This window comes from Microtus ochrogaster, chromosome 18 (genome assembly GCF_000317375.1).
Source record: "Microtus ochrogaster isolate Prairie Vole_2 chromosome 18, MicOch1.0, whole genome shotgun sequence".
Taxonomy (NCBI): domain Eukaryota; kingdom Metazoa; phylum Chordata; class Mammalia; order Rodentia; family Cricetidae; genus Microtus; species Microtus ochrogaster.
Genome location: NC_022020.1, coordinates 58441212 through 58448496, shown reverse-complemented (window position 1 = coordinate 58448496; position 7285 = coordinate 58441212). Strand labels below are relative to the sequence as shown.

Here is a 7285-nt window from a genome sequence, read left to right as displayed (position 1 = left end):
TCTTGAGGCCTCTTTTTCTTCCTTCCTAGAAGAGATGTTGTAAAAAGGAATACATCAATACAGAACACTTCATATTTATTCATACTTGCTGAATTGATAATACTTATTTGTAATGAAAATTAAGTAAGTAGGACGTTAAAATAAATGTGCTCTAGGGAAGGCACATTGAATTGTCTGACTACAGAGGGACACCATCTTTATCTTCGCCTTCTCTTTTAGGTTAATGCAAGTTCAGATAACTACTGTCTCTAACCTATTGGCTGGCTACCTATTCACATATGATTAATGGCAATTATATCTGCACAGTAATTACAGCTACCACCTGTTACCCTTTATAGGTAACACTACTGAGCTAAATAATTGTTCCAGCTTCCAGTGCAACCCAACAGTTTTTGAGTTTTATGTTTTTACCCGTTTTACCCTTAGCGCAGTTATACAACCCGAAAATAATTTTTCAACAGTTACTGAGTTCCTTATTAAGCACCTGAAATTGTACCGCTCTCCCGGTCAGGATGAGGCAGAAATAAACACATGATACAGCAGACTCCGAGAAATGTTCTAGTGCAGCCCCCACTCTGAGAGCTTTGGTTGGGAGGAGGGAGGGCTCATGGGCAACTAAAGCCACTGGTGACCTCATTATACAATATTTAGTTCATCGCATTTTTTTTCCCTGCTTAGGAAAGCAGCTTCCCATTTTAAAGGGACGCAGGCATTCAGTGAAGCATCTACTTGCTGAAAGACAGCTCAAATACCAGTCACCACCAAAGTTTGGGGTCTGAAGGCTTCTCAGGTTTTTCTCTGGCTACCTGTCTGTGAGTTTTACTTGGACTTCACGAACTAGGATTGATGCACAGTCCAGGCAACCGGCAGCACCTCTAAGGCCAGCTAGTGACCTGAGCTCCAACAGCCTACCCTCGACCCTCGGCCAGAGGCTGGCTCCCGCCCACACGGGTCTCCCCCTGCCTGGAGCGGTCCAGTTCCAGCCGGCTCTTTCTCTCCGCCCTCGGTCTCAGCAGTCAGCAGTTACTGTAGAGAGGGCTGACTAGGAGAAAAGATCAGGCTCCTGCCGGAGCTCAGAGAGAGCTCCAATTCCCGCCATCTCTTCCTCCGGGACAGGGCCTTGAGGGGACCCCCAACCCTGCAGGAGTGTGGACCGGCTTCTAGAGCGACAGGGGCCCTGGAGAGCAGGTGCCCGGCGGGAGGGCCAGGCTGCCCCGGGACCAGGCTCCACGCAGGAGGTGCAGGAGCCGGGCTGCTCAGGTGAGGCTGCCTCTTGGTTTGGGTCCCAGATGGATGGTCCCCAGTGCGGTTCCCTGGGGTTCTCTATTCCCCCTCCCCCGCCCCCTACCGCAGCAGGTGGGGGCCGCGGGCCAGGGAAGGGGCGGGGCTGGAGGCGGAGCCGCGGCGGGGGCAGCACGGTGGGGGCCGGGCCAGAGCCCGATCCGGACTGTTGGGGAGCCGGCAGAAGCTCGTCCGCGACTGGGCTGGAGCAACCCGGCCGAGAGCGCCGGCGCCGCGGCCGCAGACAAAGGGCCGCCGCGCTCCATCTGCTTCGGTGAGTGACTCCCTGCTCGCCCTCTTTATTCTCCCTCTGCCCGCGCCTCCCGGAGTTCCGTAGGGGTTCCGAGAGCTGGGGACAGCAAGGACCGGACTTCCAGGCTCACTCTGCATCTCAGCCTCACCTGACCCGTGATCCCCCTCAAGGCCGATCAGACACCCAACTCGCGACTTTCTGAGCGCCGGCCCGCGATCTCCGGCGGGACCCACCCGGCCGCCTTTCGGTGACCTCTTCCTCTGCGCACCGCGCGCGGGTGCTGTCCCTGGGTCCCCAGTTTGGGTGAGAAGGTTGCGGCTTGGTTCCCTCATGGGTGTGTGCTAGGGAAGAGCACCTGTGGTCGGGGGCTGGGCGCCACGAAGGGACCCCACCCCTTGGGGACAGCGAGCATTCGGGGTCGCAGAGGGGCGGTTCTAGAGTTCTGATTCCGATCGTGATTTGGGGGTCTGGTTCAGTTCCCTGTTAGCCTATCCTCCAGCTTATTTCCCTGTTCAACCGGCAGTCTAGCATTTTGCATGGCCGCACCCAAAAGAAGCGTCCCCTCTGCGGGTCGGTGGCCCGGGGAGGGAGAGGACCCGGCTGCTTGGAGCCCGCAACTGCTGGGGAGGGCTGGCAGGGCGGGCAGCGGCTGGGGGCTGACATCACTGCTCTGTCCGGCCGGCTCCCGCTGCCGCGGGCCGGCTTGATCTCCATCAGAAAAGAATCGGAAGCCCGGCGGGCTTTTGCTTTTGTTCTCTCTCTCTCCTACTCTGGAGTCCTCAGAGAAACCCGGGTGGGTGATTACCCAATGAGGGGGTTGTGGAGAGAGTTACAGGTGCTGCCCTGAAGTGGTGACAATCATTGGAAAGGCGCTTTCCAGCCCCTAGATTCTGATCGCTCATCGATACCCTGGAGCGGAGGTGGGTATAGCGTTCTAAAAGGGCGCGATGCCTGCCGTGGCTGCGCTTGTCACGCGCTCCTCCTGCACTCTGAAAAGCGCTACCTCGAGACGTGCATTTCCATTCATGGATCTGTGCCGCCGTGGTTTTGATTAATGTCATCTCTGCCAGGTTCTCTAAGAACGAGTGTTGGCTGGTATTCAATTTCGTAGCCTTTTACTGGAGGCCTACTGTGTGCAAGGCAGCTGTTTTAAGACTTTAAGATTAGCTTAATTTCCGAGATGCTTATTGAGTACCTACTACGTGCAAAATGGGTGTGCCATGCCGTTTTCAGTTTGACAGGTTCTTGTTTGAATATCTCTGATGTTTGAGGAAACTATTAGGACCCCGTTATCGTAATCCTTATTTACGGAGAACTTAATATGGGAAGGACATTTTTGGCTAAATGTGTGCCAAGTGTACTAGCAGGGCACGCGCGGAGTGGGGGTGTGCATAGAGACAAGAAGGGGAGAGTGTAATGGCTCTTCAGCTTCCGGAGAAAACTGCATTTTAACTTTATAGATTATGGTGTGGTTTAAAAAGAGCTTGAATCTACGCTTCAGACAACTTAGGCTTGAATGTTTGAGGGTTGGTTCCACTGAAAGGAGGCAGAATAATGAAAAGGAAAAAAATGTGCTGATTGTAACAGGGAATGAAACACAGTTTAATGTGGCCAAACCCGAGTGCTTTAAAGGGAATCTGTGTTGAAAACAGAAAGACAGACTGGGTGGGGGAGGGGTGGAGGGGTGCAGAACAGGGGAGACAGATAGATGGTGGGGACACAACCAACTCAAGAAGGTAGGACAATAAGGGGTGAACTTACTTCAGCCAAGGGAGTGTCCTTACAAATGCTCAGACAGACCTGTTGAGAAATTTGAAGAGGTAGCCCCAGATTTTTATACAAACTGGCCAGAAAATTATTATAGAGCCCCAATACAATGGTAGCTATCCAAATACTTCTATGTCAGAGCTGCAATCAGGAAATACAATCAAATCATCGTCCTTGTCTTGAAGTACTTGACACAGTTCATAAAAGATAAACTTATAAAATTGCCGTTTGGGCATCAAGACAGGAAAGCCAAAACAGGAACATAACAAAACAAAACAAAAAAACCCAAACAAACAAAAACCAAAAGAAATCCTTAGAATTGTGGCTTTTCTTTGATCAGAAATGGAGAATTTCCATTTGTTCTGTGTGTTTATCTCTTGACATTGACTTCCAACAGTTTCTGGTAACTGTGTGATACCAGCTTCTTGATACAATGAACTTTTTCTTCTTAAAATGATTTCTGATTCCATGTTAAGTTCTTTTAAAACTCCATGGCATTATTTTTATTATGAATTTAACCTCCCCCCCCCCCAGAGTCTTTTCTGGAAACAGATGTGTTAGAAAATCTTCATAGAAAATGGGCTCGCAGGCTCTATGCTGGCTAAGGAGCAAAGGGAAAGAAAATCCAAAGGAGACCAAGAGCAGGAATCTCTAGAGAAAACATAAGGTGCCATTACAAGACGAAATAAGAGTCCATTGGAGGGAAATGGCAGCAAAGGTGTCAGGAAGAACGGGACATCTTTCGGAGCCCTTAGAAGGGGCTAGATTTTCACCTGGAGGGCTTTCTACTAGTTTGCTAGAGAGGGGCTGCCTGGGAGGTTTGCAGAGTGTTGGACTGTTGACATATGGGAGCATCATTAAGTTTTGCGGTACTGTGAGATCCCCTAGCTGTCCCAGCAGCGGGTCAATCTTGAGCACCCCCCCCCCCCGTTCTTTCATGCATTCCTGGAGTGCTTTCACCTGAGCTGAGCTTGACTGTAATCTTCCTCCAGGCCAAGAATGCGTCTTCTTTTTCTCCCTGCATCTGTCCTTCCCTGCATGCAACTGCAGACAGTCTGTGGAGTAGGTGACACCGCAGTGTCTGCTTCTGCTGTCCACTTCTTCACCCTTTCCCTCCCTCCTCAGGGTCCTCTGTTCTCTTCATCCTTTCCAGCTGCTCCAGGAAGGCCTTGCATTCTGTGAAACCTGGTCTCAGGGGAAGGCAATCTGCTCTCAGTCTATTTGTCTTGAATGCAAACGTAGGTCACTGTTATATCGTCTGGGGGTCCTTGTTCTTTAAACCTCATTGAAGAGTGAAAAGCTGTCTCTATGGTGTGGATGCCAGGTGTCAGAAGTAACTGGTTAGGTGAGGCACCTTCCTGGTACTCCTGAAATGGTGACACAGTCCAAGGTCCTAGCTGTCCCATGATCCATATACCTCTGGAGACCTCAATCTTCTTTTTTGCATGGGGTCTTGCTGTGTAGCCTAGGCTCACTGATCTCAAAGTTCAAATTTTCCTTTCTGAGCTTCTGGGGTGCTGGTAGTGCAGGCATGCTCCACCATGCTCACCTCCTTCTCTTTGAAGTATAATTTCCATTTTCCCCTCAGAGGCTTCAGTATTTTTAATCGTGTGATGGTTGCACCTGTCAACAACTTGGCCTTCACAGGCTCTCCCACAAGGTCTATAGATTGGTTATTTTGCAGTGGGAGTCTGCATCTCCCCACACACATGCCCATTACTTCAAGACAGATTCTAAACCATGGCTCTTGGACTTTGTGTTTCCTTGTCAAACAGCTGTCCTTATAGAAATACCTTGTCTAGTGTTTAGTTATGTCCATGGCTTCTACCCATTGGATGCTGGTAGCCTATAGAGCCACCCTTTCTAAATAGTGACAGCCCCAAGTATCTCCAGATATCAACAAATGTGCCCTGGGAGAAAAGTTACTCCTGTCTGAGGATGATTGTTCTATATAACACTGGATATTATGTATCATGCTCTAGCGGGATATTATGTATCATGCTGTAACATGATTATCCCGGAGAGACTTTATTTATTGTCATTTGATTCTTTTCCGTAAGAGTGACTTAATAAATGTATGATTAACTTTGTAGAACTTCTATATAAATAATTTCAGGTCAGAATTAACATTCTCTGTCAGCACAGGTGCTGGAATCCCCATCATCATCTTGTTAAGTTCATTTTTGAGGCAATTCTTCCTTCTCAGATTCTTCTCTTTAGTGTAACAATAACTTACCTACCAGAAGTGTAGGTGGCAGAACCATCGTGGGCAGTAAGCACACCCCGCAGGAGCATCTGAACCTGCTGCTTGGGCAGGAGCTGGTGGGCGACACCAGGGCAGGGAAGTGGTGGTATGAGTTGAGTTCTGCAGGAATTTGCTTACGTAATTTGGAGACGCAAAATGATCAAGCCTTGGACAGGTCCTCTGACAGTCAAGTAGGGTACCGTGAGGGTGCCGTGAATTCAAGTTTCGGTTTCCTTCCTGGTAAAGCCGTCTTGACAGGGCTTGAGGAGTGATGGATGAATGCGTGAACAGGATATTAAAACCTTGCTTTGTGTGTGACCAGTAGAAGCCTAGAGGAGTCTCTCAGGGTGTTGTCTTAAATCATAGAAAGATCTGCACAGGATTGTGCGTTCCAAGGATGACCTGTGCTTCTGCTGATATCTGTCCTCCAAACCAAGAGTTTGACGTATCTCCAGCATCAGCATGAGCAGTATCACTGCAGGATGGAAAGAGGGCAAGGGTAGTTTAAGTTCAGCCGAGCTGCAGTGATAGAAGTTACTTTTGTGCCTCGGAAGGTGGGACAGTGTCCAACACACTGCTTCAGAAAGCGAATGAAGCCTGTCTTCAGGTCATGGAAGGGTCACTGAGAAGTTTTCGTAAGAGTTCATTGATTTAGATTTCTCTCTTGGAGTCCCCAAGCTTAGACTGAGACTTTTTCGTGCATTCAGACAGACCAAGAGAAAAGCATTTACTCTCTTATTTTGGGGGTAGTGGTTGTTGGTGATGCACAGGCAATTTAAGTACTTGTAAGCTAAATAATAAACCACTAAAAACTATATTTTAGATTTTAATTAATTCTCCAGTAAGTTAATTAATCTTTTTGCCTTAGTTGAGAGCAATCTAGTTTGATTATGTAAATACCCCTGGCTCTGTGTGAGGTTAATCTAAAGTCAATGTATCAATGTCTAGATTAACAACAACAAAAAAAAAAGCAAGAAGATTTGCTATTATAGGGGCATCTGAAAATGATATTTTATTTTTAAACTGACTCTTTATATGAATATTCTAAAGAGTTGGGATCTATTGAGGTTTTTTATATTTTTTAATTTTTTTTTTAAATTTAACTCATTCACAGAAAATAGAACTGAAAGAGATTCAAGGGTCCCCTGAGCAGCCTTCCTTGCCCATCATGTAAGTTGGGAAACCAAGGCAGCGAGCAGTTAGATGGCTTCCCAGGGTTACAGAGAGGACCATCAGGAGGCTGGGGCTGGCAGCCAGGAGTTTGCCGGGCTCTCAGATGCTCAGGGCTGCTGGGATACTCTTCAATCTTCTTGGTTGCCAGAGTTTGTTGGTGGAGAGGGAGGAGGCAGGAAAAGGGTTTAATCACTTGCCTCATTTCTAGGGCATCTCATTCTGAGAAAGCGACTCAGAGATTCAAGCTAATTACATTGGTGCCAGATGTGTGTGTACACACACCCAGTTCTGTAAACAACCAAGGGGGAACTCCAACAGTTGGGTTGAGGGAATGGAATTATTTTATAGAACTTATTTTAGCTTGTTTTAAGATCTCTTTACAGCGAATGATAACATTTATGTCTGCTTAGGAAAGTAATACATATTCATGAGTATCAAAAATAAACAAATCTATCTGTGCACTTCTTTGACCCCATTCATTTTTCTTTTTTTAAAAACGGTTTCCCTAGCTCATTTTAAAATAAAATTGAGCTGGGCAGTGGTAGCACACACCTTTAATTCCAGCA

At 47.8% G+C, this 7285-nt stretch overlaps 1 protein-coding gene across 3 annotated transcripts in view; it reads left to right on the top strand.

The window, feature by feature from the left end:
* The first annotated feature begins 1058 nt into the window (after positions 1 to 1058).
* Mapk4 (mitogen-activated protein kinase 4) overlaps positions 1059 to 7285 on the top strand; it is a 129848-nt gene continuing 123621 nt past the window's right edge. The window contains exon 1 of one of the 3 annotated variants that reach the window (XM_026783485.1): positions 1059 to 1260. The gene's annotated coding sequence lies outside the window, so the exon portion shown is untranslated. Of the gene's footprint in view, positions 1261 to 1445; positions 1556 to 2385; positions 2455 to 7285 lie in introns of those variants that run through there. The other 2 variants (XM_005356258.3, XM_026783486.1) reach the window with 2 other exon arrangements.